This window comes from Schistocerca gregaria, chromosome 2 (assembly GCF_023897955.1).
Source record: "Schistocerca gregaria isolate iqSchGreg1 chromosome 2, iqSchGreg1.2, whole genome shotgun sequence".
Lineage (NCBI taxonomy): Eukaryota > Metazoa > Arthropoda > Insecta > Orthoptera > Acrididae > Schistocerca > Schistocerca gregaria.
Genome location: NC_064921.1, coordinates 695117871 through 695134731, shown reverse-complemented (window position 1 = coordinate 695134731; position 16861 = coordinate 695117871). Strand labels below are relative to the sequence as shown.

At 41.1% G+C, this 16861-nt stretch overlaps 1 protein-coding gene across 1 annotated transcript in view; it reads left to right on the top strand.

The window, feature by feature from the left end:
- Positions 1 to 16861, top strand: part of LOC126334782 (uncharacterized) — a 90912-nt gene that overhangs the window by 27437 nt on the left and 46614 nt on the right. The gene's annotated exons all lie outside the window — the stretch shown is intronic.

The window sequence follows — 16861 nt, the reverse complement described above, 5'->3', positions numbered from 1 at the left end:
ATATTCTATATACTCTGTAAGCCAGAGAAGTTGGAGTTCGGTCGACAGACATGACTAAAAAGCGAACTGGTCTGGGTGTATCGCATCCTCTACAGTGATTTCTGGGCGAAGACGCTGGAGTATGATCCGTTCAAGTACTTTGATGGTGGGGGGCTGATGGGACGATAGTTTTACAGTTGGGCTTGGTCCTTCCTCAGCTTTGGTAGTGGTGCTAAGTGCCAGTAAGATTGGAAGTACCCTAGCAGGTGGCAATTCTTAAAAATGCGGCACCAGTGGTTCATTCCATTTCTAGTGCTGTGGCTCAGTGGTTGTCGAAAGCTATGTCTGGGTGTTAGCCTGAGATTTCGCCTGATTGCAGCAAGCCCTCATAATGTAACTGTCACGCATTTCCTTCTTCATAAAAGTACTCGGCCACACACTGCATTGCCAACGGCCGCTCCTGCAGTGTTTTCGATGAGAAATGTTTGATCACCTACCACAGAGCCCCGATATGGCTCCCACTGATACTTATCTCTGTTTAAATGAGCCGCCAGCTATGAAGTCGTCATTTTGGCACAGGCAAGAGCAACACCCAGCGTAGAAAAATTGTTGTAGACAAAGAAGCGTGCCTTCTACGACGAGGGTATTGAAAAGTTTGTAGAATGCTACGACAGATGTCTAAGTCGAAGCGGCGACTGTGTAGAGAAGTATCTGGAAGGCGTAGATAACTGTTGCAAACAAAACAGTTTTAATTACTCTGTGGTTTCCACTTCGCGACCGATTTTTCCTTACTTTCTCAATAGCCCTCGTATTTCATATTACATGTAAATTGTCGGCTTAGCTTTGAGTCGAAACTCATCAGTATGGATAGTTCAAATAAGCTTTATTATGTATTAATCAACTGTAGTTGTTATTCCTTGGTAGCGTTCGCATCCAATGGGCGAGCTCCCACGACAAATTGCTGGTACGGTCAAACACGGTGAGATATCTCGTTACTCCAGTGTCATGCAGAGGCTTGTGATTGGGAGGATGGCGACTGGGACAGGGCGGGCGTACAGCGCGGGCTGAGTTTGGGGGGGGGGGGGGGAGGGGGAGTAAACGAGCCCGGCGGTACGTGCCATGGGCTATCGGCTGGCGACGATCGGCTGCACAAAAGCTGCCAGCGGCCGCGGCATGGCACACAAAAGGCGTCCCCCATTAAATGGTCAACTGCCTCTACAGAGGAGCTTTAATCTAGGGTGTGCACTGACTGGAAGTAGGTGGCCCGCTGCTGAGTGCTGTGCGCCTCACGTAGCAAAGGATACGGCTCACAGAGTTTTCTCTGCAGCAACGAAGCGAAACGACTGCAATTGGATTTCTCGACTAGTCGGCACAAGGCATTATAAGAACTTTAAAAATAACAGTAGGATGGTCCAATAAATATCTACCTAGAAACATATAACCGTATTTACGCTTCTTTTTACACTGACCCATGTATGAAGGCTAATGATAAGGTCTTCATTATTACCCCAAAAGAATCAAACTGCGATCATATAACTGCTGACAGCGGTAGTCTCTAAAATATCCACCCTTTCCTTCGTTGTAGAAAATAGTGTTTTCGCTGTTGAAGAATCGTTTCACCTCAAAAATCACCTTGTCGTCTTTCTGGAAATGCTTGCCGTGCTATGATTTCGTCATCGAAGAAAGAGGTAGAAGTCACTAGTTATTATTTTAGAAGAATGTGGGACATGTGGTAGATTTCACAATTGTGGCTCATGCAAAATTTCGCCAATGTGCTACAATGTGGTGCCCGACAACCATTTCACTTACATAGGTAGTAATGGTGACTAAATTAAATATATTAATTTCTTCTATGTAAACTGAACTGTTTAAATACATTTAAATTTATAACTAATTCCTTAACATTGGAAGGAATAGTATAAAAAGAAAAGAAAAGATAGTTACAACAGGAACTGAAACCAAATTGATAAACCGACAGTCCATGTGCTATATCACTCTGCCATTGCGCCGTAAAGACAATGGCTCCTCAAAAATTCCTCGTATTCTACACGTGCACAATATGCTACAAGCAGTTTCAAAGAAAAAAAAGGGACGACGACACACCTGAACATGGGCTGTAGAAAATACACTCCAGTGCCTTCTCTCGGAGTTGACTGCCGATCACTGAAACACGCGACACTGGTTTCTAGTTATCGCTGCGAGAATCTACATCTACATCTACATCCATACTCCGCAAGCCACATGACGGTGTGTGGCGGAGGGTACCCTGACTACCTCTATCGGTTCTCCCTTCTATTCCAGTCTCGTATTGTACGTGGAAATAAGGATTGTCGGTATGCTTCTTTGTGGGCTCTAATCTCTCTGATTTTATCCTCGTGGTCTCTTCGGGAGATATACGTAGGAGGGAGCAATGTACTGCTTGACTCTTCGGTGAAGTATGTTCTCGAAACTTTAACAAAAGCCCGTACCGAGCTACTGAGCGTCTCTCCTGCAGAGTCTTCCACTGGAGTTTACCTATCATCTCCGTAACGCTTTCGCAATTACTAAATGATCCTGTAACGAAGCGCGCTGCTCTCCGTTGGACCTTCTCCAACTCTTCTATCAACCCTATCTGGTGCGGATCCCACACTGCTGAGCAGTATTCAAGCAGTGGACGAACAAGCGTACTGTAACCTACTTCCTTTGTTGTCGGATTGCATTTCCTTAGGATTCTTCCAATGAATCTCAGTCTGGCATCTGCTTTACCGACAATCAACTTTATATAATCATTTCATTTTAAATCACTCCTAATGCGTACTCCCAGATAATTTATGGAATTAACTGCTTCCAGTTGCTGACCTGCTATTTTGTAGCTAAAGGATAAGGAACCTATCTTTCTATGTATTCGCATCACATTACACTTGTCTACAATGAGATTCAATTGCCATTCCGTGCACCATGCGTCAATTCGCTGCAGATCCTCCTGCATTTCAGTACAATTTTCCGTTGTTGCAACCTCTCGATACACCACAGCATCATCTGCAAAAAGCCTCAGTGAACTTCCGATGTCATCCACCAGGTCATTTATGGATGTTGTGAATAGCAACGGTCCTATGACACTCCCCTGAGGCACACCTGAAATCACTCTTACTTCGGAAGACTTCTCTCCATTGAGAATGACATGCTGCGTTCTGTTATCTAGGAACTCCTCAATCCAATCACACAATTGATCTGATAGTCAGTATGCTCTTACTTTGTTCATTAAACGACTGTGGGGAACTGTGTCAAACACCTTGCGGAAGTCAAGAAACACGGCATCTACCTGTGAACCCGTGTCTAAGTCCTTCTGAGTCTCGTGGACGAATAGCGCGAGCTGGGTTTCACACGGAAGATGTTTCCGTGCGTTTTATTTGCTTACCAGCACACATTTGAAGAGAAACTGGGTAATTTTAGCCCGATTTATGGCTCGCATTCGAAGATAAATGGCGTAATTTTAGTGCGACATCTGACTCGCATTTGAAGATAAATGGTATAGTTTCAGTGTGATATTTACAACCAGCTGTAGCACATTAGCAGATGATAAGGACCGCCACTGAAATGTGCTTACCCAAAGAGCCAATATGTGTGAAGGTGTTCAGAGCAGAATGAATAGGGATGCTGCTGTGAAGGAAAAACGGCCCATTGGACAGCTTTCCACGACGGTAGTCTTGTCTGCCTCCTGTAATCTCATCTGGAGATTTAGGTTACATTCTACTATTACGATTCGACCCCTTAAAAGTATAAGCTGTTCACACCACTTAGAACTTGTCCACGATGATTAAGCGGCTAAAGAAATCACCTGGATCGGTCTGACGCAGCAACAACATCTGATTTGCTGCCTGTGTTAGGCGTGTTTTAACTATTTGTGGGCAGTGAGCAGTCAGGGAAACCAACGGCCAGAGGTCTCTGTGGTGTTCAAAATGTTCCCGGTATGATGGTAACTAATGCAGCACCAGTACACATTTTTCTAAGTATCCCCTCGACTGTTATACAGCTGTCTTAAAGCACCAGGCTTACACTTCATACGTTAGTCCTGGTTCTCCACATAAAGCTAGTGTACCTTTGTGTTCTCCCACATGTAGACTTCACTGACCAGACTGGAGGCGACTGCACCATTTAACCTCTGTGTCATATGACAATGTACCGTAGCAGAGCACTTCCACAAATTCATCATGGATTGTTGCAGCGTTCTTCATCTGAAAAGATACAAAAATGAATTACAGCACGATACTCCACTTTATCACTGGCCGGCGCAAATATTTTATTTTATTTATTTATTTATTTTTGTGTAGCAGCACGTTACGGCAATGTGGTGCTCGAATTTCATTGTGAACCAGGACTGCAGAAACTTGCCTGCGGAAAACAAAAATTTAACTTTATAGCTACTCCTCGAACATCAGTACGCTGTAGTAAGATCAGGAGCAAGTACTGGAGTGATGTAAGAGGAGTCTGTTCATTCTATTCCATACATAAGCTCATTATTTCCAACCTCCGTCCACTAACTGAAGGACGAGAAACAACTAACAGTTTCAAATTGATGGTTCCTCCTATGTACTACAAGCATTTGTGGAGTGCTCGTCTATCTCAAAAATATGTTTTCGAAAATTGTAACGAATTCACATTGGTTACATATCGTACGTCGAGTCAGCAAACTTGTATATAAAGTCAGTAACATTATATTTAAAAGTCAGTGAATACTATTTGTAAGTCAGTGTAGTCTGAGCTGTCAGTACCAAAGAGCTGTATAGGAACTATAGTTCATTCAGTTCGATGACAGGTGTAGCTGAACAGTTGTCCAGAGTAGTACTTGATTTTAGTTTCAAATTCATTTTTCGGAGCAAAAGCTCCGTCATCGGGTTACCCAAGTATTAGTTGACGCTTTTCGACATGGCCTGATGAAATAGTTGCACTCACCTAGTGACAAAATTCGCTTCACCATCAGCAACTTGTTTCAGGCAAAAAACCTGAAGAAGAGAAGTAGGAAGGTAAAGAAGAAGAAAAGTCAAGAAAAATTAGAAGAGAAAGTATTGGAGACCACTAAAATGAAAAGGGGGCGCCGACGTACGAAAGTCTGCCGTGAGAAGATTCAGGCTGGACTGTGGTGAGCAAAATTTCCGGAAGGCCCACCTCTCCGTGGTATGAGCATGCCTATGCCTTGTTTTTGGTTACTAGATGAAGTTCTTATCTTGCCAAGTGTACCAACGCAACGAAGGTGTCAAGAACATATTTTAGGTTTGTTTATATTGTTTTGTCTCTGCATTATTCAACAATGACACAATGAAAAAGGAATCGCTTCATTGTTGCAAGCAACGTGACTCTGAAGTATGTGTAGCGCTAGATTTTTACTTGTGCAGAGTTGGTCGAAGCTACAGTGGTCGCCTGGCTAGGAACCAACTAAGTAAAGCACGAAAAGGCATCCCCTAAAAGAAGAATATACCTACTTCCATTTCCAGTACTGGGCAGAGGTCCGACACAATTGATATAAGGTTAGCCCATAGAATTATCTGCACGAATGGAATGCAAAATGCCTTTTGGATAATGTGCGTTTGATTTGGCTATTTTACATTTCTCGCACTCCCCCAGCAAGCGCCGGACGTCCTTGTACAGGGAAGGCAACGTAAGATGTTCTTTAAGTTTAGGAAGGGTTTTGTGAAGTCCCAACTGCCCCCAAATACAGAATAGTGAAAAATGGAATACAATAGGTATCAGATGGCTAGGAAGGCAAATTTTTAACCCACGACCCCAACCATCCTTGAAGCCCCTTGGTCAAGGTATAATCATCGAGTACTTCGCTCGTTTGTAATCGACAATGAATCGAATAAAACCCTAGGTTTTCATGTTGCTTACGTTTTAAACAAGAAAATAACACGGAGACTATAGTCTGAACCCATTAAGCAAAAACCCCTCCTCATAGCTAGTCATCCTTTTGAAACATTCGATTGAGGGCGTCGGCAACTTGGTTGTGAGTAACTATAATTTTCCCAACAGTTAACTTGAATGTGGATATATGGACCACCAAAAGGGCGATTCGCCCTGTTTTCCTGGGGTGCCCCAGAACCCACTCAAGGCTGAATCGACCGTCTCGAGTTAAAACTCTCTACACTCGAAATAAAGTTTGTACTTTTCTAATATAAAGAGCACGGACTTCCCACTCGTACACAGAATATTTTAGTTGGTTGGAGATAACATCCACGTGGGGTGGGGGGTGGGGGATTAGGCTACTATAGGCTTTGACCCTCAGGCTCTTGCAGAGGGACTGCAATAATTTCTGCAATGGAGTCGGCCGGGAGGGTTAGTTAGTGCTTCCTTAAGAACTTCAAAGGCCGCTTGTTGGCTCTCACCCTAGTTAAAGGACTCCCAAATTTTAGGCCACTTATTACGAGAAGCTGCTAACTGCGTAATATTCGGGACGAGTTTGCTGAAAAAAGTTTGCCATACTAATAAACCTGGCCACCCCTTTCTATGCCTTGCGTGGGGCAAAACCTAAGCAAATCAATATACGTTCTTGGTCAAATCTAACTCTATCAGCTTAAACCAAATGGCCAGGAAATCTGAGTGCCATAACAGTAAGAACGGCCACTCCTTTCTTGTACTTGGGTGGCGGAAGCCAACGCAGATCACACGCACGTTCTTGATCAATTCTAAACGTATCAGCTGACTCCGAATGGCCCAAAAAGGGAACTTGAGTACGGACTAAGTTAATTTTAGGTGGTTTAACCTTCAGTTCAGCCCACCTAAAGTAAAGCCGAACTTGTTCAACATGACTCAAATGCTCATCAAAAGTTTTGCTATAAGCTACAACATCACCAAAATTTCATATCTCCAAGAACATTACCGCAGCCCTGTAGAAAGGCCGAAAGGAACTCTGTTGATGTAATAAAGGTTCCAAGGGGTACAGAAGGCAGTACCATGTTTGCAATCTTCTGTCGAAGATACCAGATAATAAGCTTACGATCTAGCACCGTAAAGTAACCAGCTCCAGAAAAGAACGTAAAATGGATTCCAAGATAGTCTCATTCAAGAGCCTGTAGTCAACAACCGCTTGGTAATATCCTCCCTGGCTTATAGGACACAAGAAAAGTAGAGAGGCACTGGGAGAGGTGGGCACCTCACTCACTGATAATGCCATTAATTATTCTCCCTCAGAACTTTCATCCTGAGTGGAAGCTATTCAGAGCTTGCCTTATGCGTACATCATCTCTCAAGTGGATCTTTTACTCGACTGTGTTGGTGACACCAAGACTTTTTTTTTGTCGTCAGTCTACTGGCTGGTTTGATGCGGTCCGCCACGAATTCCTTTCCTGTGCTAACCTCTTCATCTCAGAGTAGCACTTGCAACCTACGTCCTCAATTATTTGCTTGACGTATTCCAATCTCTGTCTTCCTCTACAGTTTTTGCCCTCTACAGCTCCCTCTAGTACCATGGAAGTCATTCCCTCATGTCTTAGCAGATGTCCTATCATCCTGTCCCTTCTCCTTATCAGTGTTGCCCACATATTTCTTTCCTCTCCGATTCTGCGTAGAACCTCCTCATTCCTTACCTTATCAGTCCACCTAATTTTCAACATTCGTCTATAGCACCACATCTCAAATGCTTCGATTCTCTTCTGTTCCGGTTTTCCCACAGTCCATGTTTCACTACTATACAATGCTGTACTCCAGACGTACATCCTCAGAAATTTCTTCCTCAAATTAAGGCCAGTATTTGATATTAGTAGAGTTCTCTTGGCCAGAAATCCTTTTTTTGCCATAGCGAGCCTGCTTTTGATGTCCTCCTTGCTCCGTCCGTCTTTGGTTATTTTACTGCCTAAGTAGCAGAATTCATTAACTTCATTGACTTTGTGACCGTCAATCCTGATGTTAAGTTTCTCGCTGTTCTCATTTCTACTACTTCCAATTACCTTCGTCTTTCTCCGATTTACTCTAAAACCATACTGTGTACTCATTAGACTGTTCATTCCGTTCAGCAGATCATTTAATTCCTCTTCACTTTCACTCAGGATAGCAATGTCATCAGCGAATCGTATCATTGATATCCTTTCACCTTGTATTTTAATTACACTCCTGAACCTTTCTTTTATTTCCATCATTGCTTCCTCGATGTACACATTGAAGAGTAGTGGCGAAAGGCTACAGCCTTGTCTTACACCCTTCTTAATACGAGCACTTCGTTCTTGATCGTCCACTCTTATTATTCCCTCTTGGTTGTTGTACATATTGTATATGACCCGGCTCTCCCTATAGCTTATCCGTACTTTTATCAGAATCTCGAACAGCTTGCACAATTTTATATTGTCGAACGCTTTTTCCAGGTCGACAAATCCTATGTACGTGTCTTGATTTTTCTTTAGCCTTGCTTCCATTATTAGCCGTAACGTCAGAATTGCCTCTCTCGTGCCTTTACTTTTCCTAAAGCCAAACTGATCGTCACCTAGCGCATTATCAATTTTCTTTTCCATCCTTTTGTATATTATTCTTGTAAGCATCTTCGATGCATGAGCTGTTAAGCTGATTGTGCGGTAATTCTCGCACTTGTCAGCTCTTGCCGTCTTCGGAATTGTGTGGATGATGCTTTTCCGAAAGTCAGATGGTATGTCGCCAGACTGATACATTCTACACACCAACGTGAATAGTCGTTTTGTTGCCACTTTCCCTAATGATTTTAGAAATTCTGATGGAATGTTATCTATCCCTTCTGCCTTATTTGACCGTAAGTCCTCCAAAGCTCTTTTAAATACCGATTCTAATACTGGATCCCCAATCTCTTCTAAATCGACTCCTGTTTCTTCTTCTATCACATTAGACAAATCTCCACCCTCATACAGGCTTTCAATGTATTCTTTCCACCTATCTGCTCTCTCCTCTGCATTTAACAGTGGAATTCCCGTTGCACTCTTAATGTTACCACCGTTGCTTTTAATGTCAAAAAATGGTTCAAGTGGTTCTGAGCACTATGGGACTCAACTGCTGTGGTCATCAGTCACCTAGAACTTATAACTACTTAAACCTAACTAACCTAAGGACATCACACACATCCAAGCCCGAGGCAGGATTCGAACCTGCGACCGTAGGAGTCGCACGTTTCCGGACTGCGCGCCTAGAACCGCGAGACCACCGCGGCCGGCCTTTTAATGTCACCAAAGGTTGTTTTGACTTTCCTGTATGCTGAGTCTGTCCTTCCGACAATCATATCTTTTTCGATGTCTTCACATTTTTCCTGCAGCCCTTTCGTCTTAGCTTTTCTGCACTTCCTATTTATTTCATTCTTCAGCGACTTGTATTTCTGTATTCCTGATTTTCCCGGAACATGTTTGTACTTCCTCCTTTCATCAATCAACTGAAGTATTTCTTCTGTTACCCATGGTTTCTTGGCAGCTACCTTCTTTGTACCTATGTTTTCCTTCCCAACTTCTGTGATGGCCCTTTTTAGAGATGACCATTCCTCTTCAACTGTGCTGCCTACTGCGCTATTCCTTATTGCTGTATCTATAGCGTTAGAGAACTTCAAACGTACCTCGTTATTCCTTAGTACTCCCGTATCCCACTTCTTTGCGTATTGATTCTTCCTGACTAATGTCTTGAACTTCAGCCTACTCTTCATCACTACTGTATTGTAATCTGAGTCTATATCTGCTCCTGGGTACGCCTTACAATCCAGTATCTGATTTCGTAATCTCTGTCTGACCATGATGTAATGTAATTAAAATGTTCCCGTATCTCCCGGCCTTTTCTAAGTATACCTCCTCCTTTTGTGATTCTTAAACGGAGTATTCGCTATTACTAGCTGAAACTTGTTACAGAACTCAATTAGTCTTTCTCCTCTTTCATTCCTTGTCCCAAGCACATATTCTCCTGTAACCTTTTCTTCTACTCCTTCCCCTACAACTGCATTCCAGTCGCCCATGAGTATTAGATTTTCGTCCCCCTTTACATACTGCATTACCCTTCAATATCTTCACACACTTTCTGTACCTGTTCATCTTCAGCTTGCGACGTCGGCATGTATACCTGAACTATCGTTGTCGGTGTTGGTCTGCTGTCAATTCTGATTAGAACAACCCGGTGACTGAACTGTTCACAGTAACACACCCTCTGCCCTACCTTCCTATTCATAACGAATCCTACACCTGTTATACCATTTTCTGCTGCTGTTGATATTACCCGATACTCATCTGACCAGAAATCCTTGTCTTCCTTCCACTTCACTTCACTGACCCCTACTATATCTAGATTGAGCCTTTGCATTTCCCTTTTCAGATTTTCTAGCTTCCCTACCAAGTTCAAGCTTCTGACATTCCACGCCACGACTCGTAGAACATTATCCTTTCGTTGATTATTCAATCTTTTTCCCATAGTAACCACCCCCTTAGCAGTCCCCTCCCGGAGATCCGAATGGGGGACTATTCCGGAATCTTTTGCCAATGGAGAGATCATCATGACACTTCTTCAACTACAGGCCACATGTCCTGTGGATACACGTTAGGTGTCTTTAATGCAGTGGTTTCCATTGCCTTCTGCATCCTCATGTCGTTGATCATTGCTGATTCTTCCGCCTTTAGGGGCAATTTCCCACCCGTACGACAAGAGAGTGCCCTGAATCTCTATCCGCTCCTCCGCCCTTTTTGAAAAGACGGTTGGCAGAATGAGGCTGACTTCTTATGCCGGAAGTCTTCGGCCACCAATGCTGATTATTTATCAAAATTTAGGCAGTGGCGGGGATCAAACCCGGGACCGAAGACATTTTTTGAGTATGAATCAAAGACGCTACCCCTAGACCACGGTAGCCTATCGGTTAACAAGTCAAGGAACCTCTGAAGGCACTGCAACAGCTTCTTAGTCCTGCCTGCTTCCAGGTGACCGAGTTCGAAACACTTTGCCCCCCCCCATCCCACCCCACCCTCACCACCATACTGAGCAAAAAATGATTCTGGCAGGAACAGTGAGCAATATGACACTCGGAAAGGAAGTGTTACCTCAATAGCCTAGAAAAAGACATGTTTGTCATACAAATTCACAGTCCGGCAACAGCGTAACAGTAAGATCTTCCACCATCAGCAAATTAGTCGGCCATAAAAACCCTAGGATAGTCAATTTGCCCCTCCCTTCACCCATCAGAGACAACATATGCCCATTCGCCGCCCGACATCCCTGATCGGAAGCACGTAAGGAAAGAGAAGCGCAAATTACGAATATCCCGAAATTCTAGGCACCATTGACAATCAAGTGGAGCACAGACAGGCTCCTGATTAAGCTCTGCTCAAGCATAAGGCAGAGTCCCATCTACAGTGGGTCTAATGTGAACACAATGTCTAGATGGTTGGAACGCACTACCTACGCTACTCCTGTCCCGACGTCAGCTGTACAGATGGGGACCTCGCTTCACTGGGCAAGCTCGCATCAAATGCCCTCCATCACAACAGCGATATCTCCTAGCTTTAGGCTGAAAGGGCTGGACACCCACCGAATGCCTGACATCCTCGTAAGCATGAGCGACAAGATTACTGATATCCTCATGGCTTTTATCGGCAAACCTCAGCCCCTCATTAGAAATTACTACTTCATCCAGTTCTGCCATCGAAGTAGGCTTATTAGAAAATAGGATACGTGAACGATCCTCAAATATCAAGCCCCATGAAATATTCTGAACAAGATCTGTGTAAGTGACCTGAAGCTCCAGGGCAGCCACAGCAGCGTGAATCCTCTCAATATAGCCAACAAAATTTTCGCAGGTCGATCGTATATGCCAAAAATGTTTGTGCTCAAGTTCCCATTTAATACGAGAAGGCAATTTAAGCTGTATTAGTTGCTTCCTCATGTCACTCAAAAAACCTTGATTGAACAATACTTCCGAAAAATCCTATTTAACAATCTGCAGCTTAATTCCATAATGACTCTTCGCGAAATCCGCAATGCGTCTGCATGATATTCAGAGCGAACTGTTAACCATAAAAAGCTTTCGACTTGGGGCAGCTCGTTCAACAGATAGATCAGCAACTTCACGCAATAAAGAATCAGGGCGGTTAGGCAGTTCAGCATGCTCCAAGCCAACAACCCTACTTCCCGAGAACTCACCCACTCCAAAGATGTTTTTCGAAATATATCTAGTAACTCCATCCTGATACTGAATAATACCTCTAATCTCTTCCAAGCCACTGACGCTGACACTAACCTGCAGCTTTTTGGTTTGATTAAGAAACCATCAACCAAACTGAAGTGTTCCACACTTAAATGTAGTAATTTTAAATAAGTGACTCGGTTTCCCTATTGCGCAAGTTGCTCTTGCACCTAACACAACTGTCAAGGGCAGGCTGACTATCCTTAACAAATATGATATTTTGAGTCAGTTCTACAAGAGCTGAAGAGTAACGATTGATTGCCGAACCTACCTCAGTAATGCTGTCAGGGAAGACTTTCATAAGACGCTCAACAGCAAGACATAAGCGAGCTGCCAATTCACCCACATTTCCCTCGTTTGATTTACCATCAACTTTCATATTCCAGCTGATCATGGCGAAGAAACGCTATTCCTGGGCACGTCCAAGCCTCCATGGTACCTGCAGTAGCACAATTCTTAACAGCTAATATTGGGAAGCAGCCTCCAATGAATGAATGTATCTGGACACAAAAAAATAAAAAATTAAATAAAGCTCCTCCATCACCAGAGCACAACCACGCTCCGCTACTAGTTTAAATGGGAAATTGCATCCTCTTAAGCGGCCAGTACGGTTCATAGGTAAGACTGGACCCAAGGTATTTCAAATGCTTCCACGTAATACACATAATTTATGAAACAATCTTCGTTACAAATTACATAAACTTCGTCATAATATTTAATATAAAGAGAAAAATACACTGTCACAAACAAAGCAAGTACCCCAAGTAACAAGCTACTTTTGAAAAAAAAAAAAAGCACTTATAATATTAATGATAAACAATTTTAACGAGGAAACTGAAGGAAAAATGTAACAGAAAAAGTGAAGCGTAGAGTAGGCTTAGCAACAGCAGCAAAATGTAGAATGCGTAGCGCTGACTACCACTTTCATTGGTTACTTACAAAAAATGCGTTCCCGCACTCCTTGAAAATGGAATGCAAATTTCTAAAGGCACCCTTTTAAACTAACTATAACTAATAATATCATGATCCTGCCAATAGCTGGAGGACATGTTTACGACTAACCTACTACCTTGTTACATGAAAGTAATCGTTACAAGGAAAACACAGGATAGACTCAAGGAGAAATGTTTTAGATAAGGGCTCAGAAGATTAAAATAACCCGGATCTAAGAAGTCTCTTCTACATTTGTCGAATTATTGGTCGTTCTGACATAACCTCTTAACACGATTCTTTGCAAGCTTGCTAGCAGTATCTTACGAATAGAGATATTCGTTTGTGCTACGGCTTCAGCTGTATGATAGCACCTTCCCTACCGCCTGGTGGCAGTTTACAACGGCGTCTCCACCATGTAACCTCCCTACAAAATACCAAGTGTAATCTCCCCACAAAATAAAATAATATTCTCATTTAGCGTAACTACCCAACAAATATAATGCAATGTGACAAACGTATAACCTTTCAATAATTGACAGTCAATTTAACCTGGTAAATTTTGGACGTCAGCAATGCTGCGTCATGGCCCTGATACATCATTCTGTATAAACTGAAAAATCTTACCTAAATTAGATCGCCGGATAACGCGTATATATCTGCTCCTATAAGAAATTTGCCTGGCGCAGCTAAGTGCAATGCTGGCCGATAGATTCGTCTTATATAAAAGGAAAGAACTGATTTTTCTTTTCAATAATCGGGATGTCCAAGGATTGGAGAAATTAGTGAATTCTTTAAATTGAGATTAATGTCAAAAGTTACTTTTTATGAGAAAGATTATTATTAACAGATTTTTTAAAACATTTACATGGGACTTGATGTAACAATACTACATATGCGCGAGGGTGCTTTTACCTTATCCTACAACGCTCAGGCTCCGTCATCGTTGCACACGACCGGCCCAGCCAACACGATACACAAGACACGACTGCTCGCTAGCAACAACTTATTCCTACTAACACACAGTTCTTACTGCAGTCAATACTGCTCTTTGGTCTTAGATTCTCTTCTAGCTTACATATCGCAGGCAGCGCGTGAGCAATATATCGAAATTATATCAGCTTGAGTGCGCTAGCAACAAATTCTTTAATTATGGACCTCTTACATAACCCTCCACTGGGGGGCAAAAATTTGGCAGCTATGGTGAGTCAACTGGACTTGCCATGAGCAACAAATTTTTCTATAATCTATTTAGTTTACTAAGGCTACAATCACTGAGTATATACATCATTGATAAGTGCAGAACATATTAAGAAATTAAATAAAGTGCACACACACTGAATACAAAACATATTCAGAAATGACAAAGTATACACGCAATGAGTACAAAATATATTAACAAATGACATTAAGTGCACACATACTGCATAAGTGTTTAGCATTTTTACATGAAGCGATCACATTAACAAATGAAATAAAGTGCACACGCGCCATAAAAGTTTTTAACGTTTTGTAACTACTGAATTCATTAAGAAAAGAAATAAAGTGCACACGCACTATAAAAGTTTTTAGCATTTTGTAACTACTGAATTCATTAAGAAAAGAAATAAAGTGCACACGCACTATAAAAGTTTTTAGCATTTTGTAACTACTGAATTCATTAAGAAAAGAAATAAAGTGTACACACACTTTATATGTCTTTATCATTTTACAAGAATTTAAATGCACTGTATAAGCCTTTACTATTTTACAGGAACTAGGAAAGGAATGGGAAGGATTGCATCATGGTTGTAGCACAGTAGGTTGCACGTAGTTGCACTGAAAGTCCATATTTTTCTGCAGAAGCACAACACCAAGTGAGACAATCTGAAGTTTTCTTCCCTGAAGTATTTATCAGTGTAGCCAAGACACTGAAATGTTGTATTAATATTCAATGTTATCATTTTGGTAGTACATTAGGTACACCAAACAGTAGGACCATAATGACATATTCATCGTTCAAGGTGGTGGACAGCTTGACATGCCAACACCACATTCTTGTAGAATCCATACTCTTACAGCAACGTAGAATTAGTGCAAAAACCAATATAGTGCTCCATAATCATGAGGATGGACAGGACAAAGGGATATTGCAGTAATTGCTGGTAATTAGGTCAGAAGGTGAAGGACACATTAAGTCTTATGCTAGTCATAGAATTACACTAGTGTATCAACCGATATGAACAATTATTGGCACTCATTGGCTAGTTACTAAAGATGTAGTAAGTACTGAGTATTACAAAACACTATTCATAACTCATCTGATTGAATCAGCGGCATTCATTGGCCAGTTACTAAACATGTAGCAAGTATAGAGTATTACAAAACACTATACACAGCTCATCTGATTGAATCAGTGGCATTCATTGGCCAGTTACTAAGCATGTACCAAGTATAGAGTATTACAAAATACTATTCAAAACTGATCTGATTGAATCAGTGGCATTCATTGGCCAGTTACAAAGTATTCATATAGTGTTACAAAACGTTATTCAGTGTTATTCACAAGTCATTATTTAAAACAGGAGCTATTGAGTGTAGCATCAACCTACTGGTGTTTATATATGATATCATGTAAGTGACATAAAACATATTTAAAATCTAAGACATTTGAACATACATAATACATAGACATAATGGAATCAATACACAGAAAATTTGCATTATCTTGAGGACTAAAAATATATCTTAAACTGGTAGCATTATTTAGTTGTATACTGGTAATGGTTGGTACTGGTAATAATTTTTTTTAAGCAATGCATTGCACTGGGATCGATAATTAATTGCTGGGGCATGAAAATATTTGCTTTTGACTTATTGCTGGAAATAAGGATTATTAACGTCATTCGTCATGAGTCAGCTGTAGCAAGGTTATGAAACAAGTACAGTATATGTGATCACATTCATAAATGATAGACACCACTGGGTAAAAAAAATGCAAGTACTAGAACAGGTTTAATAACAAACTACTTACAGCATATTATGTCACGAAAAGCTTCTCCTGAATTACAAAATGGATTATTTAGCTGAAAGAAGAAATGCATATTATGCTGAAAAAGAGTGAACTTCGAGTTAACAGGTAATGAAACGTGTACTTAATATGTATGTACTCTAGCTGTCTTTTCCAAAACATTCAGTCATTATACTATGCGACATAATACATACTGTCAAAAGGAACTGCAACAAATACTTAAATAACTACATAGCATTTCTTAACTAACAGTAAATATATAAACTTCATCATTATTCTCATCCACAAGGAAAAACTTCATTATTCATATTACCATAACTTCATCACTATAATCACCTGCAAAGAAAAACTTCATTATTTGTATTAGCATATTCTTCATATAACTATTCATCATCATTTATTATCATCTCCAAAAAATAGACACTTCATTATGCATATTCATATAAGCATTTACTTCATACAACTATTCATTATTATTCATTACTTCATATAGTATAGCGATTCTTACTTCTAGCATATTTCATTACTAAAATTAACATCTGTAGTTCTGTCTGACAGTCTGCATCAATCGCCTTGTATTCTGAAACAAAAATAATTAGTCAAGATTGCTATCATATGATGTGTACAGTATATTCTGGTTAATGCTTGTTAATTCTGATCCATTTACTCTTCATGACAATATATTGCGTTTTCTTTCCTTCATTCTGATGGTAAAATTTCCATTCCATAGTAAACCACTGTGGTTCTTTAATTCATTTCTTTTACACGGTATTGCTTTCTGAAAAATGATGAATATGGATTAATATCTT